The sequence below is a fragment of the Narcine bancroftii genome, chromosome 3 (genome assembly GCF_036971445.1).
Source record: "Narcine bancroftii isolate sNarBan1 chromosome 3, sNarBan1.hap1, whole genome shotgun sequence".
NCBI classification, from domain to species: Eukaryota; Metazoa; Chordata; class Chondrichthyes; order Torpediniformes; family Narcinidae; genus Narcine; species Narcine bancroftii.
Genome location: NC_091471.1, coordinates 182,423,098 through 182,445,889, shown reverse-complemented (window position 1 = coordinate 182,445,889; position 22,792 = coordinate 182,423,098). Strand labels below are relative to the sequence as shown.

General features: G+C 41.2%; 1 protein-coding gene across 3 annotated transcripts in view; it reads right to left on the bottom strand.

The window, feature by feature from the left end:
* LOC138757913 (cytoplasmic polyadenylation element-binding protein 2) overlaps positions 1 to 22,792 on the bottom strand; it is a 161,415-nt gene that overhangs the window by 92,419 nt on the left and 46,204 nt on the right. The gene's annotated exons all lie outside the window — the stretch shown is intronic.

Sequence of the window (22,792 nt, the reverse complement as noted above, 5' to 3'; positions counted from 1 at the left end):
AGCATGAAAACAGAATCAAATTTCAACTTATCTCTATTGACTTACTTAACCTAACTTAACCACCTTCTAATTCTAAGTGCACATATATGTAATGTGTGTGTAATTTTAGAAAAGTTCTTTGGTTCACAGTCCAATCTCACTTCTCATTCCTCCAAGTTCACTGGTTGCACGCAATTCTTATACGGTGCACAGAATTTAACATTTATAAAGTTCACCAGGCTTTGGTGCTTGAAAGGTAAATGGTTACCACTCAGGAAGGTTCTTGTCGGTTTTCAGAAAGAGATTTGTTGTTCCAGGACATCCACAACTGACGTACATCCATCAGCCACTCCAGTGTCTTGCTACGAAACTTGCCCCTTCAGGGTTTTCCAGATGATAACCTCTTTCTTTTAGGTCACCACAGAGTTCCTTTTTGTTTCTCTTATTCCAAATGAAACATTAGGCAGCCAGTCCTCTCCTCTTGCATGAACCACAAGGGCTTTGACCAGGCTATCTTCCAAACAGGCTTGCCAGCTTGTCCTGTTCCAGTCCCAGCTACTTCTGCTGGCTGTAACACTGTACAAGTGATCTCTGTCTGTCTGTCTGCCTCTCTCTCTCTGCCTGCAAACAGTCAAGCCTGTTTGACTCTCTCTGCTTGCAAAACCACATGACCCTCTTACAACAGCAAGCTCTCCTTCAGACAATATGTGGCTCAACAATCTCTTTTATATGTTGCCTTTTGTAAACAACAATCCATTAGTGAAATCTCTTGAGCAATCTACAAAACTCTTGCAAAAGCTGTGTAGCAGATACATCTACCATGGGGCAGAGCTCCAGTATTTTAAATAAGATCTGTTTTAAAGTGTTTGTTCATGACCCACTCCAACAAACCTTTCCCAATTTATCTCCCAACAAACATATCTATATACTCTATATATGTTGTCACAGTAGCTCTACAGGAGTAGTCTCTACAATGCACTGTTTTTCATGTCGTTGTCTATTCCACCTTGTTCTCTCTCACATTGGCATTTCCAGTAATTTCCGTAACAACTCAAATTGAAGATGGATTTTTTTTTCTTTTTAAACTTTAATTTGTTTGTTGGCACTTTTAAAATGTTTTTAACTAAATTGCCTCAATTTTTTTTCTCATGACATGTTCATTTATACTTATTTGTTAGTGTGTTTTACATATCTGTATAGATGCAATAAAAATTTAATTGCATCTGTACTTTGTACTTATGTTTATGACAATAAACTTTCAATCATCATCAACATATTATTTATACCTCATAGATCACTACAATTTTAAGTATGCTCCTTCCTCATACTGTCATGAGGGATGACTACACTATCTTGGGAACTATTGATCCATGCCACAGTATTTTGATACAAGCTACCAAGCACTATGTTTATTTTCACTCCCCTCTGGACAAGAGATGGAGAAATTAGTTTGGTGAACTTGTTATACAAAGACCCACTGTAATCCTTCCAACGCAAGTAAAATTGTTACTTCTGCAGCAACTCCGTTATATGCTGTGGTTGCAAAATCCATAAAGTATTCAAAAGCAGCTCCAAAATGATCACCAAAATTAAAGAGAGCCATGCAAAAGGTAGAGACACAGCCCAGTACGTCAAGGCAAAACACTCCACACCATTGAAACATCTACAGGGAACACTGCCATCGGAAAGCAGCAGCAATCATCAAGGGTCCACAAAACCCTATATATGCTCTATTCTCACTGCTACCATCATGCCATAGGACTCATACCATCATGTTCAGGAACAGTTGCTACCCTTCAACCATAAGACTCCTAAACACAGACAGACATTAAAGGATTCTTACTTTGCACATTTATTACTGAATATTTTTCTGTTTTCACTGTTTATTTACATTAATCTCTTGTAAACATTCTTCTCAAGTGCAGTTTACAGTTACTGATAAGTAGAAATTCTGTCTGGCCCACAGGGAAAAGAATCTTAGGGTTGTATGCGATGCTGTGTACGTAGTTTGATAATAAATTTTAACTTTGAATTTGAATTTTAGAATGAACAGGTCTGGGAATATACTACATTGTCTTTGCAACATGTATTTGATTGCTCCACTACAGTATTGATTAAGAGTATGGACACACTTAAATTGGCCCCTCACTTTTAAAAGGAAAGATGCCTGGCATATGAACCAAGAGCACTCATTTAACTGATCCTGAAGAAAATAGATTTACTTGTTAAAATACTCTGTATAATTGACTATGAGAAATTTTACAAGGCTTTGAAAGCTAATGTGCTGACAAAGAATGTGCTGACAGCAGGGAACAGAGCCTTGGGTTATACTGCCTATTCACTGCTCCAAAGTCCACGCCATCACATGCTTGTTGGGTACAGTCTGGAAAATATGGGTGTAAGTGGACAGTAATGAGAGGATGACCTGGCTCTTCGAACATATCATGACAATACAAGGCTACACCAATATTCTTTAATTCAGTCACCAAGCAGAGTATCATACAAGGTCTAACAAATAATCAAACCAAACTGTCTTCACTAGCTAAATATTTCCTGTTCAAAAATGAAATTATACTGCAAATTTGAAGATCCATAAACCTCACTTAGATATCAATTCTAAGATTAACAAAGTTCAAGAAAAGCAGTGTTAAAATGAAATTGAGAATTCATTAGAATACTAGCCAAAGACAAATACCATGGCCTTGACACAAGTATAAATGAACACAGATCAGCTTCTAAATCTTAATTCCTTCATCACAAGTTCTGTTATACAAAGCTCTTGGAACCTGTTGCAATGGAATAAAGGCTTTTTTGTTGCATTTGCCTACATTCCCTTCCTCTTTCATCATTGATAACAATTCATGCTTAATAGATTTGTGGATCAACAAGCACAAAATGTCCCGACATACCTTTTTAATGTACAATCCCAACCTCATTTGCAAATATGTTTTAATGAATACAATTTTTTAATTTGACATAAATCAACTATCAAATAAAACTGAACTTCATTGATATCAGGGATGATTATAAAAAGAGGACAAATCTAATCTAGCAAATTACCATCCTATTGGCTAGTACTGTCTGAAACACGGCCTACATAGGGCTATTTTAACAGTTCAGAAATAGTGGAGGACTTTCAGAGATTTTCAGTTCTCAGGAAAAGTATATTCCAGCTAAAAGAGCAGTAAGGGCTGCACGGGCTCCTGTTTCATTTATCGGCAACCTGAGTTCCAGATCCAAACTTACAACATGATCAGGAAGCCTTCAGTGCTCTTCTTGCCCTTAGCATTCTTAAGAATCCTGGTTCGGATACCTGTTTCCCATAATCCAGTCTCCAGCAGCCATTGTGGGTCCCCTGGCCACAAGTCACCTACAACCTGTGTTTGTCCCTCAGCCGCTGAGCCCCTCACTTGTTGGTTGCCTTGGTCACCTTCCCTGAGGGCTCATCTCATCTGCTTCTACTTCTCAAGTGAAGGAGTGGGGGGGGGTGTCCTTGTTTCTGGTCTCTTGTGCCGGTCCACTACTCCCTAGAGCACACATGTCAAACTCTGGCCCGCGGGCCAAATTTGGCTCGCGATATAATTATATTTGGCCCGTAAGATCATTTCAAAAATGTATTAGAGATGGCCCGCCCTGCACCGAGAGCCGATGCTGTTTTTCGGTAATGTCACCCCCACCATCCTCCCCCTTCATTGCACATCCTTCCCCATTGTAACACGAGAAGTCTGTCGATGTCATCAGCCGGCAAGCCAGTTGGAAGGCTCCCCGCACAACCAGTCACTTCTCCCACCTGTCAAGCGGTGCGGCGGAAGGGTAAGCGCCTGTGATTTCCTGTCGGCACGACGGGCATGGCAGGCTGCGCACGGCCCCCGGGCAGCGCGAGCCCCGCGCGACTGGCACCAGACGGCCCTTCCACAGCGCGAGCGCACTTCTCCCGGTCGCCACGGCCTTCAGCGCTTGCACCCGCGCGGACCACAGGGACGGCTGGTTCGGCCCTGCACGTGAAGAGAGAGATGGTGGCTGTCCGCAAAGGCTGATCGGCAGCGCGCTGGGCCTGAGTGGGTGGGTAAGCAGGGGTGGGCAAAGGGTGTAGGTGAGGAGTAATGGGCAGGGGAAGTTATGGTGGTGCGAGGGGCAGTTAGAGGGAGGGATGGGTAAAAGGAGGGGTGGATAGGGAAGAGGTAAAAGGGGAGGGGTAGGGTGAGTAGGGGAGGGGTGATTAGAAGATGAGAGACGGGTAGAGGGAGGAACAGGTTGAGGGGAGAGGCAATAGAGGGGCGTGTATAGGATGGGGTGGGTAGAGGCAGAGCGAGTGGAGTGAGGGGTGAGTAGAGGTTGGGTAAAGGACTGGTCAGGTAGAGGGATGGTGGGTCGAGGGTGAATAGAGGCCGAGAGCCTGAGGAGTGAGCAGGAAATGCTGAGTCCTGATGCAGGCCAAAATGGACACAGCCTATGAATGCTGACTACATCTCCACAGGGACCAAATAGGTTTCCCTCAGGTCAAGCAAAGGGTGAACTTGAGCTACCTACTCCTGACCTATAACATTATCCTCCTAAAGTTATATCCTAAAGTTTAACATTACATATGTTGAAAGAAGAGAAAACATGCAGATGTTGTTGAAAATTTTCAATAAATATTTAGTTCGGCCCTTGACTCATTCCAAGTTTTTAATTTTGGCCCTCCGTGAATTTGAGTTTGACACCCCTGCCCTAGAGTTTCCAACCCCTCTGTGGCTGCTACAGAGCACAGGCACCATCTTAGGCACAGACACCATGGGTGCAGGCTTTTGCTGACAAATACAGTCAGCTCTTTTAACAGGCCATTTAATGCCTGTACAGAATTGTCAGCATTAGGACCAGAAGATTAAACCCTTTGGAGCAATGCTGTATCTCGGCTCTCTCAGGTCTGCACAAGTGGAAGCACTGTTCTTATAGCAACTCTAGTAATGCCGCCACTTTTTTTTAAACTAAGAAAATAAAGGAAGGCATCACACTAAATGCTAATACATATAAACTCGCCAAGAGTAGTTGGAATTTGGAAAGTCACAAAAACTTTAAAAAGCAACAAAGAACCACGAAGCAAGCAATAAAGAAAGGAAAGATAACTAGCTCAAAAGAACTTGAACAAAAATATTAAATGATTGTAAAAGATTGACTGGGCCCATTTTGGATAAACTTTTTTTTAAAAAGAGAACCGGTCATTTTTTTTTAAAAAGAGCCCAGTAGCAACAGCAAATCACCTGTGGTAGTGTTTAAACAACAACAACGCAGGGTTTTTAAGCATTAAAATAATGTTTAATTCTCACCAAAAAAAAATGCTGGCCACTGCTAATCACTGACACTCCCCAGTGAGCCTGAGGGTCTTGCTCTGGCGCTATAGGAGCCCGAGACCGCTCTGAGCTGCTGCTGCTGGGAGCCCATGGTCTGCTGCATTGCTGCTGTCACCAGGAGCCAGAGGTCCATTACACTGCTCCTGGTCAGTTCGGATCCGAAAAAAAATTTGAATAAATGAGGATTTTGGATATTCTCGTTTATCCGATTTTTTTTTTAATTGTATATTCAGAGTTGTACTGTATTAATCAAAAGAAAGGTGGCTGAAGTGAACTCAAATCCCTTGGAAGATGAGAATTATGAATTGGAAATGGGTTAATGTGGAAATGTGCAAGGCTTTGAGTGATTATTTTGTGTCAACCGTCATGATGGAGAAAAACAAAATGCTGGATAAATTAACATAAGAAAAAGAAGCAGGAGTAGGCCATCCTGCCCGTCACACCTGCTCTGCCATTCAATAATATCATGGCTGATCTAATCATTGACTCAACTCCATCTACGTGTCTTTTCCCCATATCCCTTAATTCCTTTTTTATTTAAAAAATTATCTAATGCAGTGGTTTTGAACCTTTTTCTTTCTATTCACACACCACTTTAAGTAATCTCTATGCCATCTGTGCTCTCTGATTAGAAACTGATACTTTGAGAAAAATTGTCACTGGCCCATTTCCTTTGGAGTTATGAAACCATGCAAATAACAAGTCAATTAGATGCAATTAAAACAGTGGCTTTCAAGCTTTTTCTTTTCACCCACATACCACCTTAAGCAATCCCTTACTAATCGCAGAGCACCTATGGCATAGGGAATACTTAAAGTGGTATGTGAGTGGAAAGAAAAAGGTTGAGAACCATTGATCTAACTGAAACTTAAATATATTTAATGAAGTAACCTCAACTGCTTCCCTGCGCAGAGAATTCCACAGAGATTCACTACTCTCTGGGAAAAACAGTTTTTCCTCATTTCCATTTTAAATCTACTCCCCTGAATCTTGAGGCAGTGTCCCCTAGTTCTGGAACAATTTTCCTGCCTCTAGATAATCTATCCCTTTCATAATTTTATATGTTTCTATAAGATTTCCTCTCATTCTTCTAAATTTGAGTGAGTATAATCCCAGCCGATTTAGGTCAACACCCTCATTTTCTCGTAGGTCAACACCCTCATTTCCGGGATCAACTTGGTGAACCTCCTCTGGACTGCCTCCAAAGACAGTATATCCTTTATCAAGTATGGAGACGAGAATTGCACACAGTACTCCAAATGCAGCCTCACTAGCACCTTGTATAGTTGCAGCAAGACCTCCTGGCTCTTGAATTCAATTGCCCTAGCGATGAAGACCAACATTCCATTTCCCTTCTAAATAACCCGGGTTACCTGCAACCCAAATCTTTGTGATTCATGCACAAGCACTCCTAAGTCCTTCTGCACCACAGCATGCCGCAGCTTTTCACCATTTAAATAATAATCTGCTCTTTTATTTTTCCTACCAAAGTCGGATTTACTAACATTGTATCATATTGAGGTCCTTTGTGTGGCCCTTATCAAACACCTTCTGGAAATCCAAATATATAACATCAACCTGTTCCCCTCTATCTACTGCATCCATTATATCCTCAAGGAACTCCAGCAAGTTTGTTAAATAAGACCTGGCCTTTCTGAACCCATGCTATATCTGCCTGATGTTCTAGATGCCTCGTTATTTCATCCTTAATGACAGCTTCATGCATTTTCCAGATTACAGACGTTACGCTAACTAGTCAATAGTTAACCATCTTCTGCCTACATCCATTTTTAAAAAGTGGAGTGACATTTGATGCCTTCCAATCTGCTGGGACCTGCCCAGAATCCAGAGAATTTTGGTAAATGACTAACAATGCATCCATCAGGACTAGGGGATGTGTCCACTTTCAGTCCCATTAATTTGCTCATCTCTATTGTAACAATTATTTTATTGAAGCCCTCACCACTCTTTGGCATGCTGGATGTATCTTCCACCATGAAGACTGACACAAAATATCTGTTCAATGTTTCAGCCATTTTCTCATTACTCAATATTAATTTCCCTTTCTCATCTTCCAAGGGACCTACGTTGACTCCCGCCACCCTCTTCTGTTTTATATAATAAAATATTTTGCTACCTGTTTTTATATTTTGTGCTAATTTACCTTCATAATCCTTGTTCCCTTTCCTTATTTCTTGTTTAGTTGTCATTTTGTTTCCTTTTAAAGTTTTCCCAATCCTTCAGTTTCCCACTACTCTTGGTGACTTTGTACAAGAGTTTTTACACTTCCTTAGTTAACTAAGACTGTCTCTTCCCTCTCTTACTGCCCTTATTTTTAAAATGAGACTGTGAAAAATAGTCTTCCTCTATTCTGCCAACTAGCTTGTGCTCCCAGTCCACGCTGACCAACTCCTCCATCATCCTGTTATAGTCTCCCCTGTTCAATACACTAGTTTTATACCTAACTATTGGATCCTCCATCTGTATGAGAAATTCAATCATTCTATGATCGCTTTTTCAAAGAGGGTTCCTAACTACTAGATCGTTAATTTTACCTATCTCATTGCACAATACTAGATCTAAAATAGCATTCTCCCTTGTTGGTTCCTTAACATGCTGCTCAAGAAAACTATCACATATGCATTCCATGAAATCCTCCTCCAGTCTCCCTTGACCAAATTGATTTTCCCAATCTACATGGAAGTTAAAGTCCCCCATGACAACTGTTGTTCCTACATGCCTCCGCTATCTCTTGATTAATTGCCTGTGCCACTGTGCTATTGTTATTTGGTGGGCAATAGACAACTTCCACCAGTGACTTTTTTCACTTTACTATTCTTAATCTCTACCCAGATGGACTCAATACAGGCACACAATCGTTTATCCGGACATCAAAAATCCGGAAAGCTCCAAAATCCGAAAAGTGGGGAGAGAGACCAGCAGCGCGAGTCAAGCGGACGACGGGAGGGGGGGGAGAGAGACCCGCAGTGCGAGTCGGGCGGGCGAGGGAGGAGAGACCGGTAGTGTGTGTCGGATGGGCGAGGGGAGGAGAGACTGGCAGCGCGACCGGAAGTGGGTAGGGTGGATACGGCAGCGCAATTTGAGTGGCTTAAATCTAGCTTTCCAAAATCCGGAAAGATCTGAAATTCAGAACACACTGTCCCCCACAAGTGTTGCAGATAAAGGATTGTGTACCTGTATTCTGTTCCTTAGATCTTATATTGTCTCTCACTATGCCCTGATCTCATCCTTAATTAAGAGTGCCATCCCACCTCCTTTACCTTCCTGTCCATCTTTTCATATTACCTGATATCCTTGAATATTTAATTCCCAATCATGTCTACCTAGCAACCATGTTTCTGTGATGATCACTAAATCATATGCCTGGGTACAGATTTCTGCCTCAAATTCACTAACCTTGTTTCTAATACTACCAGCATTCTGATAAAGTACCCTCATGCTTATTGTCTTTTAGAATCTAGTGACCACTGCATCCTTTTCTTTCCTCTATTTTTCTTTTTCTCTTTCCTAACTCTAGCTTTGGTCTCCATACCACCTTCCTCATTCCTTCTTTGTCAGTTCTCATCCCCCTGCCTCATTAGTTTAAACCTCCCCCAACAGCACTAGCAAATAATCTCACTAGGATATTGATCCTGGCCCTGCCCAGATGTAGACCGCCCAGATGTAGATCATCCAGTTTGTACTGGTCTCGTCTGCCCTAAAACCAATTCTGATGCCCCAAGAAACTGAAACCCTCCCTCTTGCACCATCGTTCAAGCCACATATTCATTCTAACTATCCTGCTATTTCTCCTCAGCAGGTCAAACTGTGTACTTTGTATAGCAAAGATGTTTTGGGCTTGAGCCCTTAATCAAAGTATGGAAGGGAAGGAGCATGGTCCCAAAGGCAGGAGGCAGTAGGTGGATAAGGTAGGGAGGTCACAGCAGCAAGCAGGGGAGGAGGGAGAGCTGTGTGAATAGAGAGGAAAGGGAGTGGAGGCTAAGGAAAAGATAAGGGGAGAGAAGGGAGGGAGAATGGAGAGTAGGTTAGCAGAAAATGGAGAAGTCATTGTTATGCCATCCAGAGAGTGCCCAGACGGATAAATCAAGTGCAGTTCCTCCAATTTACGGGTGGGTCAGTGGATAATACAAGGTCAAGGACAGACATGCAAGTATGGGAGTGGGATGTGGAATTAAAATGGTTGGCCATTGGGAGATCTCAGTTACAGATGTGGACAGGGCGAAAGTGCTCAGCGAAGCTACCTCCTAGTCCACGCCCAGTCTCTCTGATGTGAAGAAGGTCACAAAGGGAGCACTGCATCACTCCCGTAGGTAGACAGGTGAAGTGACACTTCACTTGAAAGGCCTGTTTGGGTCCCAGAATTGGATTGGTGGATAGGGAGGGATAAGTGTACAAGGTAGTACTATCCAACCAGGACCACCCGCAAATTGGAGGAACAACACTTGATTTTCCGTCTGGGTACTCTCCAACAGGATGGCATTAACATAGACTTTTCCAGTTTCTGCTAGCCTATTCTTCTTTATACCTCCCTTCCCCCTGGTGGTCTTTTCCCTTAGCTCTCCACCCACTTGCCTCTATTTACAGAGCCGTACCTCCTCCCTCTGCTTGTTACTGTACCCTTCCTTAACCACCTATTATCTCCTGCCTTTGGGATCATGCTCCTCCCCCCATCCCTACCCCCTACCATTTTAGTTGGACACCAGCCAACATGTTTGCATATGTGATTAAGGACTCAAGCCCAAAAAATTGGTTATGTATCTTTATTTTTGTTATTTTAAGGGCACTGCTTGACCTGCTGAGTTTCTCTAGCATTATAATTTTGTTTACTTCAACCATAGTGTCTGCAGATGATGGAGGACCTCATTTCCTCTATTTATCTATGGCAAAGGATAAAAGCATTAATGGAGGACATCCATTACTTCATGATGGAGGACAGATCCAATACGCCAAAACAAAATGTTATAGATGGAATGGGAGCTGAGGACTTTGATACAATTGCTATCAATAAAGAGGTACGCTGTGCAAGCTTACATCCCAGGGTACTGAAAGAAACGGTGGAAATCATAGTACTGTAGAGTTGTTTGTGAAAATTTACCAAAATTTTCTGGGCAGATCCCAGCCAACTGGAAGACAGCAATAAATAAATGATGCAAACAAAAGCTAGGCCACTAATAGGCCAGTTAGCCCAATGTCTGAAGTTGAGAAAATGCTTGGAGCTATTATTAAAGAAGAAATAGTGAGTCATCTGTATAGAAATTGTTCCATCAGACAGAGGCTGCATAGATTCAGGAAGGACAAGTCATGTTTGACAAATGTATTGGAGATCTTTGATATAATGATCACAGTGGATAGAAGGGAATAGGTGGATATTAAAAGCTTGGATTTCAATAAGGTATCACATTAAGGACTTATGATAATGCATGGAGTTGGGAATAATATATTAGCATGAATGGAGGACTGGATAACCAAAAGGCAGAGAGTTGGAAGAAATGGGTCTTCCTCTGGATGGTAAAGTGTGGTGAGTAGAATGCTGGAGGGGTCAGTGCTTGGCCTGCAACGATACATTAATAATTTGGAAGAGGAGACCAAGTTTAACCTATCTAAGTTTGCTGATGACACTAAGTTGAGTGAAAAAGCAGATTGTGCAGATATTGCAGTGAGTCTACAGAGGTATAGATAGGTTAAGTGAGTGGGCATAGTCTGGCAGAAGGACTAAAATATTGGTAAATGCAAGGTCATCCATTTTGGAAGGAAAACAGAAGATCAAATTATTATTATTTAAACAGCAAAAGATTGCAGTATCCTGTTGTGTACAGAGACTTAGAGGATTACTTGTGCATAGATTCAAAAAAGTTAGTTTGAAGGTGCAACAGGTAATGAAGGAGGCAAACAGAAATGCAAAAATGATGGTCTTCATTGAATTTAACAGCAATTTAATAGCAAGGAGATTCTGCTACAACTGTACAGGATACTGGTGATACTGCACTTGGAGAATTGTGTGCATTTGTAGTTTCCTTGAGGAAAAAAATAGACTGACTTTGGAAGCAGTGCAAAGGAGGTCCAGAGATGTGTGTTAGCTTGTAGAAAAGAGAGACTATACTTGCTAGACATCAGAGATGATCTCACATAAACACAAATTATGAAAGGGACAAATAAGAGAGAGGCTGGAAAGTGGTTTCCACTGGTAGGTGAGATGAGAACCAAGAGACGATTTGAGAGAGTAGATTTAGGCGGAAACAAAGAGGAACTAGTTTTCCCCAGACTGTAAATCTCAAGATTTAAGATTCCTTTATTGTCATTTAATAAAACAGGTGTAATATTACATAAAATTTGCTTTAGTCTGCCGTAAGGCAGACAGATTCACCATCAACAAAAATTGCCAGGTGCCTCTTGCAGTTAGTGAAATCTAAACTGGATATCAATGAACAGGTTTCTGAATGAATATCATGTGCCAGCACTTGATATCACCACCATTACTGAAATAAGAATAAGAAATAGGAGAAGGAGTAAGCCATCTGACCTGTTAAGCCTGGAGATCATGGCTGATCTGGTTGTGGACTCGACGCCATCTGCCTTTTTCCTGCAATCCTTAATTCCACTACGATAAAAGAATCTATCGAAGTCTGCCTTCAATATATTTAATAAGCCAGCCTCTACTGTTTCCTTCGGCAGATATTTCCAAAGAAATGTAAATGGCAGTGGTACTGTCAGTGCTGACCTGCAGAGAATGAGGAGAGGAGACAGCACTCTCCTGGGTTCAACCACCTAGTTCAACTACTAATGGCTCCATACTAGCTTTAAATGGCCTCTTAAAGGAGCCGACAATGGTTTAATTTTAAAATCCTGCTACCGCATGGTCTAGGCCCAAGATGGGGCACCTGTGTTCGGCAGCAACTTTGAAAGATTACAGACTCCAGGGGAGCAGAGTATTGGTGCAGGGCACCAGAAAATGGGGAGACCACCACTGTTTGAGAAGGAGAAGCAGAGGAGATGGTCTAAAGGATGCTGACCATGACAAAAGAGTACACAAGCAGCTGGCGACTCGAGACGAGGAACCCATGTAGGCGGTCAAACACCAGGCTGCAAATTGCTAGAGACTGGCTTAAGGTGTACTAGGAATCAGTACAGGATGCAAGGGGGTGCCGAGGGCACCGAAGGCTTTCTGATCGTGTTGAAGGTTTGGATCTGGAGTTGGGTTGCGATAGTTTGGGCTGAAATCTGACTGGCTGCAGAAGCACTGGAGGCAAATTTCAATCCTGCGGCCACTCCAGCACTGACATGTCTGTCCATGGCCTCATGCACTGCTTAACAAAGGTCACCCATAAATTGGAGGAGGAACATCCAATATTCCATCTGGGCACTCTCCAACCAAACAGTATTCACATCAACCGCCAGTTTCTTCTAAACTACTCCCAATTCCACCAGCTCTCCACCCCATTACCCTTCCATTCAGACCTATTCCCTTCCCCCCTCCCTCTGTTTTCACTAGGGTCCTCCCTCCCTTATTTACTCATCACCTTCTACCTATGGGTCTGTCCTCCCCTTCCCACCCTATTCTACCATTTTATTCAGGATCTGTCAACATTTTGTTATAGCTTGATGAAAGACTCAAGCCCGAAATGTTGGTTATGGATCTTAATCTTTGCTAATATAAAGTACACTGTGACCAGCTGAGTTCCTTCAGCATCATGTTCCAGTATGGCCGTCAGTCACTGCAGCTGAAGACCTTTACTTTTCTAGATATGTTCAGTTCCAATGATGCTCAAGAGGTTTGACATCATCCAGAGCAAAGGAACCTGTCCGAATGGCAGCATATCCACCATCCAAAACATTAATTCTCTTTTCCCAGTTTTCAGTGGCTACATTGTGTACTATTTCCAAATAAACTATAGTTCCTTGTGTGGGCTACTATGACAGAATCTTGTATAACCACAAAGAACACCATCAAGGAAAAGGGCAGCAGATGCATGGGAACAGCACCATATTTCTTCCAAGTTGCAAACCAATGATATAACACAATTGGTTTGTTGTTGTCATGTCTAAGTATTGACATTCCCTACCCAACAAAAATTGGAAGGAGTACTTTCATCAAAAGGACTGGAGCAGATCAGCAAGGTTTGAGCAATTCTAGAATGGTAATAAATGTTGGTCTATTCAGATACCAATAGAAAGAAAATGTAACAAACTGAATAAAAGATAATTCAAAAGGACCAAACAAGTCCTTTTATTGAACATGACTAAATCAACTGACAGCAAAATTAACTTGTATATAAAAAGAAAGTCGACACTTCTTCCAAAAATGTCAAATTACTACTCAAATCCATTTTGTTATTTTACCCGATCAGAAAGAAAACAAACCATAAATAATTTGTTACCTTTCAGCTGGGCTCCACCAGGACTACTTAGCTACAGACTACATGACAGTGTTACCTTAAATTTGAATTAAAGGTAACAACTATCCTTGAGATGAATGCAATTTTGATATAGTGCAACATCAGGAAGTTGCCGTAAAACTTAAGTCAACAGGAATTAGGGAGGAAACTTCATTGTTTGGATTCATGCGCATTATTGTCAGAGTTTAAATGCATCAGTTTGGTCTTCGGTCCAACCATCTTCAGCCATTATAACAATGACCTTCCTTCCTCATTTTGCAACATATAATAGATGTCTATTGATGATGGCAGTACTTGGTTCCATTCATTATTCCTCAAAACAAAGCAGGCCTTGCAACAAACTTCGATAATCTACAAACTTCAACTGATAATTGGCAAGTGAAATGTGTGCTATGCTAATAGGTAGATCATTGATAGTCTCCAACAATAACAAGTAACCATCATCCCACAGATATTCAATTGTATTGCTTTAGTGCATCCCCTTCCAACATCATGATGCAAGGTTAGAGTGGGTCATCACTGGCTAAAAACCAAATCGAACCAACCACATAAATACATCAGCTACAAGAGAATGCAAAACATACATCTTTCAGCAAAGCATTTTTAATCAGAAAACAGGAAGGAGTGTGATGAAATTGAGGTACTTCCTGACTTGCGTCCATCCACACATACAACCAAAATTTTTTAAAGTTCGGTTGGCGTATGCGCACGAGTTAAGTGCCCTGACAATATTGAATCTGCGCCTTTTACTCTCAATCATGCACCAACCGAATTCCAATACACAAACCCACTGTGCATGCACCAACTAAAGACTTGCGCATGGGCACAGGAACCTAGATGACTATGTGCACCCTATGGACCCCGACTAACAAGTAAGTACACACATTTTGGTTCTTACGTGCCCTGTATCCCTATTATAGTTTGTCAAATACAAAATTTGATTAAAAAGTTTGCTTTAAGACTTGAATACTCCTTGCATGCAGGCAAAATTTCGACGCATCTACTTTGAGGCCCAACTGATCCTTTGGTCCCAATTACGGTCGTAAGTTGGAGAGTAGCTGTACTATTATCTTGATGAATCCAGCTCAAACAACGCTAAAGCTTAACACCATCTAGGATAAAGCATCTTTCAACTGAAATTCCATCTGCCATCTCAAACAGCCCTTCCTCCACCTTGGACATCTCACCACTCGAAAGACCAAGGTCAGCAAGCACTTCTAAACATATCTCCAAATTTTCTGTAACATACCAGTCTGGCTTGTACAGTATGTAACAATTTCTTAATTCCCACTTAGTTAAGATCCTGTATATTTCCATTTATCATCACTGCCCATACCTTCATCTCACAGAGTACAATAGTCCAAGATGCAGTTCACCACCATTTGAACATGAGCAATTTGGAATGAACAATAAAAGCTGTCTGTGCTAATGATCCTACATCTCCTAAATACACTGAAAAGTTGATTAATGTCACAATCTATGACCATTTGCTGGTGAGTTCACAGCTAATATTTCATTGCCACTGGCTGCTACAGGAAAGCTGCATATGTTATCAATAATATGAATCTGCGACATATACATGTTATAAAGAATAATCGCAACTGGATACACTTAAAAAGATATTTAACCTTTAACCTTTTTGCAAATATTTTTGGAACTATTTTAATTTGAATTGCTTTGCACACAAAACGTTTTGTTTGTTCAGTCTCAGCTTCTAATCAGGGTATTGAGTCCACATTGCTTAGTAACTCAAAACTTTGGACATTGGCTCAACATTCCATTGGCTTTCATTCTGAATCATGGCTAGACAACATAAAAGATGCACTGTTTTAGTTTGTTTCAACTTTCTACTTGAAGATTAGGTTGTAAACAAATTCTATGTGAGAGAATAAGATCTTTGTTTTTGTCCATGACTTTCACCAAGTTAAAACAAAACAGCCTTCACAAAACCTACTCAAAGTCTTATCAGTAATAAAAAAAATACAAAACTTTTACAAAAGTCAATAACTATTCAATTTTAAACAGCTGTCTTTACTGAAATAAATCTTGAAATGCCAGATTAAATCAAATTAGATAATTTGTTAGAGATTGTCAAATTGCTTTATGAAACTTTTCATGGCTCAACATTTGCCATAAATCTGGTGCACTCTGCATCTTTTATTAAGTTTTTAAAAAAATTTGGTTTAAACTAGCCAGTCTCAACCCCTTAGGACTGGTGAAAGTTTACAGGCCCCCTTCTCTATGGAGCAATCTTGTTGGTTTCTTCTGTATTTCTCTCCTGTAGACAGAATACATAGAAAACAAAAAGTTTAGGATTTCAGTTCATGCCCTTCCCCTCCCCCTTTAAATGTGGTGGCGCTTGGGGGGGGTTTGCAGTGGTGGTGTGGGTGATGGATGTATGTCTGGTTTAGACAGGAAACATCCCATTGTGGCCACTGGAATTGCAGTGGACACAACAAAATAACCATACAAGGCATTTCTAGAGTGAATCAAACAGATTTACTCTTCATCACATGCGCAACCTTTTAAAAACTAGAATGACATGCTCAACACGCACTGATGTCACATCACACTGACGTCACATGGCCGGTCTGATGCCTTTTTTGGAGTTGAAGTGCCACCATAGTGTCGCTACACAGCCCCCCAACGCCCCCACCCCATCCCCCACCCCCCCAGAATCGGCAGAAAGGTTTGTCTGTCTTTTAGGTTGTCAACCTCTGCAACAAACTGTTGGCTGCTATAGTGGGGAAGACTTGTCCATGAGCTGGAATTTAGAAGATTGAGGGGGGATCTTAAGGAATTGGACAGGCTAGATGCAGGAAGGTTGTTCCTGATGTTGGGGAAAAACAGAACCCAAGGTAACAGTTTAAGGATAAGGGGGATGTCAAGCTGACCAGAGTTCTGTGACCTTGGAAAAGCAAATGTTAAGGGCTTGTGGTTGGTGTACATAGTAAAATTTCTGCCTTCCAAAAAAAAATGGAAGTGTTGAATAGACAATGAAATGGCCAAAACCTCCTTATCAAAAGCACTCTGCTTCACGAAGATGGCAGCTGAAGAATGCTAACAGTTTCCATTGTCCATTGACATATTGATGAAGTGCATCTCTTACGGCCATACTGGAAGCATCTGTAGAAAGGGCAGTAACTGGATTTAAAACTGGATAGGTGAGCCAGCAAATTTTTAGTCTTCAAGAAGGTATTGTTTTCCTCTTCAGTCCAATGGATGGTTCTGCCGTTTCCGGACAGTAAATCGAAAATAGGCTTCATGATATGAGCTGCTCCCAGAAGAAACCAATGGTAAAAATTGACCATTTCCAAGAATTCCTGCAGACTTTTAACTGTAGCAGGTCTTGAGTACTTGATAATGGTCTCAACTTTGGATGGCAGCAGAGTCACACCTTCCTGAGCAATCCAATGCCCCAAGAAATCAATAATTTCTTGTCCAAAAATGCACTTATCCAGATTGTTGGTCAGTCCAAACTTTTGAAGACTAATAAAAAGTGTATGAAGATCTTCCAAATATTATTCCTTCGTTCCATTGGCCACTATAATGTCATTGAGGTAAATAAAGACACTGGTCATACCACATCCTAAATCATTCATCACCCGTTGAAGTGATTGAGCAGCATTCTTTAATCCAAATGGCATTTGTAAAAATTTGAACAAACTAAATGGGTGTTTATAGAATGTCTTCTAGCTCTACTGGTACTTGGTGATAGCCACACACCAAATCTATTTTGCAGATCTTTGCTCCATGTAAATTAGTCAAATATTCCTGAATATGAGGTACAGGTACACAATCCTTTATCCGGACATCTCAAATCCGGAAACTGGGATGGGCATGAGTCTGGCGGGTGGGGGGGGGGGAGGAGACCGGCAGCGCAAGTCGGGCGGGCAAGGGGGAGGTGGGGGAGACCACAGTGCAACTTGAAGGGGGTGGGGGTGGATACGGCAGCACAATTCGGGTAGGCTTAAATCTGGTTTTACGAAATCAGGAAAGATCCGAAATTCGGAACACCCTGTCCCCCAAGGGTTCCGGATAAAGGATTATGTACCTGTATCGGATAACGATCCAGGATGATGGTGTCATTAAGATGCCTGTATGCTCCACAAGGTCAATAACCTCCATTGTGTTTCGGGACCATATGTAATGGAGAAGCCCACGGATTGTCGGACGTACGAATTACGCCTAGTCCCTCCATCTTGGCAAACTCTTCCTTAGCTAAGCGCAGGTTCTCTGGAGGCAAGCAGCACACTTTAGCATAGATAGAAGGGCCCTTAGTACAAAGGCAATGAGTAACACCGTGCTCTGCAGTTGAGGCAGAAAATTGTAGAGTGGTAATCTCATAAAAATCTTCCAACAGCTTGGACAATTCATCTACCTAATGTTTGAAGATGCAGAGCAGGGGTATAGGCATCTGCCAGAAGAATAGTTTGAAAAAGTAGTTCCATCTATTAGCCGATGCCCTTTTAATTGACGAGGAATGAATGACCCCGTCGAAAATCTGCACCGCAAAGGTCAGGATATTGCTGCTATAATAAATGACCAAGTGTAGAGATGATTCTTGAACTTGACATTCATCTTTCTGATGCCCAAAGGTTGAAATGTTGGAACTGTTAACTGCTCATAGTTGCAGGTCTGGGGTAGGATGGTGTATCAAAGCTGGTGGGTGGAAATACACCAACTTCTGAACCTGTGTCCACCAGACACTTTTGCTGGGACAACTGGTTCCATACATACAATAGGCTTATGGGTTTCTTGTCAACCACTGCAGTCCTTACTGGCGGTTGGCCTGGGCGTTTTCCGCAAACAGACAGGGTGAAAGGCACTTGCAGGCAATTACTCCCCAATGCCTGTGGTAAATAACATCAAGACAAGGTATCCACAGGCTGCTTGCTTGTCTTGGGGTGTTGTCAGCTTGTAGAGAGTGATATGGCAAGAGCACTAGAATATGACACAGGGTCAATATTGGAGGGGTTGGTTGTACAGATTTGTCTTTCATTGCTATGCTCTTTTGCCAGACATAGAATGTCTACCTCTGCTGCTACAGCCTTTGGGTCTTCAAATGAACACTTGGATAACAAGAACCTAACATCATCTGGCATTCGCTCTAAAAAGAGTTGCTTAAATATCAGATTGGGCCTTTCGCCAGCTGCTGGGAACAACATTTCATCCATTAGTTCTGAAGGGGCGGAGTCTCCCAACCCATCAAAATGTAGTAGCTTGGCTACCCTTTCCCTACAGGACATACCATATACACATAATCTTTGGCTTGGCTTCGTGGACGAAGATTTATGGAGGGGGTAAATGTCCACGTCAGCTGCAGGCTCGTTTGTGGCTGACAAGTCCGATGCGGGACAGGCAGACACAGTTTCTTTCTAAAGTGTCATACTTGCTAGTACGTGGTGGATTCCGTTGGAAGTGACCGACCCTCTTAGCGACAGCCTGGTCCAGGGCACTGACAAGGTGACAACGAGTGGTGTCTATAATTTGACTTTGCGAAGGTGAAATTATGCTTCAACCTGTTAGAACCACAGTTCAGGCTCAGGTGTCCAGAAAGGTGGCAGCTTCACAGCAACGGCTGCAGAGTCCATGTTTGTCCAAAAATACGTTTTTGGACTCACAAATAGTGGCCACTGGAATCACAGTGGACATGACAAAATAACCACACAAGGCATTTCTAGAGTGAACCAAACAGATTAACTCTTCATCACCGTGAAACCTTTTAAAAAAGCCAGACTTGCGTGTTCAGCACGTGCTGACGCCATCACGGACTGATGTCTCAAGGCTAGTTCAATGCCTTCTGGGAGTTGTAGTGCCGCCATAGTGCTGTTACACCATTTTTGTTAGATGAGTACCCAAAGGTTGTCATCACCCACCAAAACAAAATGTATTAGCATTCTAAAATCATTGTGTTATTCTGACTTTTGACTAGGTTATTTTTTCAAAATGATGACAGTAGTTTTGGACAGTGGCATCCATTACTTTTCTCTTCTGTTTGCTCTTCAACTAAATATTTTGTAGCACATGATAATATTAGGCAAAAAAATAAGCAGGCAATGTTAATGGAAACCAAAATGCCTTGCATTTATCAATGCAAATAGCACCTTCCACATCTCCAAAGTGATTCATAGACATTGATGCCCAATTGTTGTTATAGTTGTACGAGCAAATGAAAATGAATGATAAACATAAGTTAATAAAATTTCTTTTAAAAAAAAACTACCATAACAAATAAAGCTTGAGAAAACTAAAAGAATAAAAATTGGGTAAAACACTAAACGTTTATCACGAAATTTGTGACCACAGTAACAACCTAATATTTGCTTATCTCATCTCTATTTTGTACCACTATTCACTTTCTTTTACATGTGAATTTAATTAGAGCCCTACAATTGCCATTTTAGGTGCTATAACCTTGCTTTTAATGTTGTCATTCAAGCACATCTACATTGCTGAATCACTGCTGGTATGATGACAAGAACCTCTGTTAGTTTAAATAGGTTAATGCACCAGAGAGAATTGCCAAATTAAAATGAGCAGATTATTATCCACACAAAAAATGAAGCCAATATAATTTATTTAACACTTCAAGCACAGGAACAGACATATTGACAGAAACACATTAGCAGCTAACCCTTTCAATCTCCAAAACATAATATTATTGGTTTCATATTTGCCCTTCACAAATGTACTGTATCTTCTAAAAGTATAACACCACCTATTCAGCTCATATCAAAAAAAATCTGATCCAAGGTACTTTTTCAAATTAAACACTTCTGTTTGAATCACAACTTCCGAGCCTGTAAAATGTTCACCTACTTTATGATAATGCTGGTCTCTATGATTCACAATTGTCATTTCTCAACCGAATCTTTTACTTCTAAAATATGTTTTCATTGAAAGTCTTGGGTACGTAAAAACATCAAAATGTACACTCCTCCCCTTCTATCAAACAAGTCTGAGGTGAATTATTTTGATTCAGAACCCCTCCCATTGTTTGCAAAATCCTTAATCCTATCCTACTTCTGAAGCATCTTTCAAATTTGTGCCCCAAGTGGGCAGCTCGTATCTTCAATTTCCCTGCCCCCACATTTTCTTCAATTGGTCACAATTCCTCACTCTGATTTCCTCACACCTTTCAGCACCTTCTACATCAGAGACTGAGTTCCAACAGAGGGTTCATTATCCCATTTCTTGGCAGATCCTCTGGGTCATTGATGTTCTGTTCTTTGGGTTCTGAGGTGTCTGATTAAGACCAATATGCAATCTGCAGACTGTCAAAGGTGAAGCAAGAGATGCACTCATTCCACTGATTGCCCTTGGTTTCTCGGTTCTCCACTGAATGGAGCTGAGGCTCTCAATGTCAGCTCCAAAGGTCATTTAGTGAGTGAGTGGAAATTTCCTCTACTTTGTGCCATGTCTGATGAGGTTTTTGTTTTATTCATTCAAGGCTTTGAAGGATGAGCAATTTTGTAATGGCCTATCTAATTTCTCTCCAGTAAGTGAAGGTGAGCTGCATTCTTGCTGATGTTCTTGGGGTGTAATATACCCACAATTGAATTCAGAATGGAGTTGCAGGATTTTGATTCAGTGAGGAAGCTGTGACATATTTCCAAGTTAGGATGTTGAGTTGGACGGTAACTTTCAGGTCATTTTTCCCACCCTTGCCCTTCTAGCTAAAAGAGATCATGGGTTTGGAAGATGCTGTCTAAGGAGTTTTGGTGAGTTGCTGCAGTGTAACCTGCAGATGGTTCAAACTGCTGCTGTGGTGTGTCGAGAGTGGACAAAGGAATTGTGGGTGATGGGATGCCTAGCAAGCAACCCCTTGTCTGGTGTCAAGTTTCTTGAGCATTGTTGCTCATCCAAGGAAAGTAGAAAGTATTCCATTATACTCCTGCCTTGAAGTTACTTATGGGAGGATTTCTTGCCTCTGAAATGCTCTTGTGGACAGCTAGTCCAAGGCAGCTTCTGGTCAATTTTTCCTCAAACAGTTGAGCAATGGTAAATTTAATTGCCAAGAGATAGCTGCTCTGATAGAGGAAGATGGTCACTTTTTCCAGGGACTCTTTCAGACCATTATTATCAGAAAGTACTGTAATGTAGCAACCACCACTTAGTAAAATAACTATTTTGTGTAAGTGCAAAGCCCATTCTTTTACATAGTTCAGTGAACGAGTTAATGACTGGAAGCTTCCAAATGTGTCCACAAACAAGCACCATTTTTGCTTTGGGTGCAAGTGTTTTAGGTCAAATAATTTCCTTTTTTTTTTTACATTAGCACTTCTCCAGTGGAATGTTTCTTAGAGGTGAGCCTCAAAATAGCAATAAGAAAATGCACTAAATAAACCACTAGAGCAATAGAACAGCCTCATTTGACAGACCATCTTGATATTGTGCAACTGTGGACCAAGGTCACATTTTGAATACCATTATAATGCGAGGACAAGATAAAGATGTTTTAGTGGGCAGGCAAATATTACTGATCAGATCAAAAGGTTTTGAGGATCAAAATGCTCAATGGATTTTTCTTGGGGTTTCACTATAAGTTGACAATGTCAATTGTGCTTCTTGGGAGTCATCACATGATGCATGAGAAGCTGCACACACTCTAACTCCCACGGAATTAAAAAAAGTTCATATTAAGAAAGGTTTTTTTTAAATATAAAAATTATTAAGTTGATTTAAGGTGATAAACAAAAGAAAAATGATGTTGCCAAAGAAAGAAAAGAGACCAAAATTAACACCTAAAAAAGTTAGGCCTTCCTTGTCAACGAAGCAAGCTGCTGAAGTTCTCTCCTGATCTGCTGGTGAAAACTCTGGGGAGGGACCTTCCTCCGGAGCCTTCTTGGTGGCATTCCATAAAGGTGGCGCCAGACGGAGGAAAAGTTAAAAATGTATTGTGAATGCGCGAGAAGTCGGGAATGCGCAGTACAGAAGGAAAAAAGTTGGAAAAAAATAGATCTAGCGTCTTGACACCTGAACAAGAAAGAGATACATCTGCAGTGGAAGAAGCTTCAGAAGAATAAGAGAGTGAAGAAGAAATTCAGAAAAGGAACGATTTAGAGG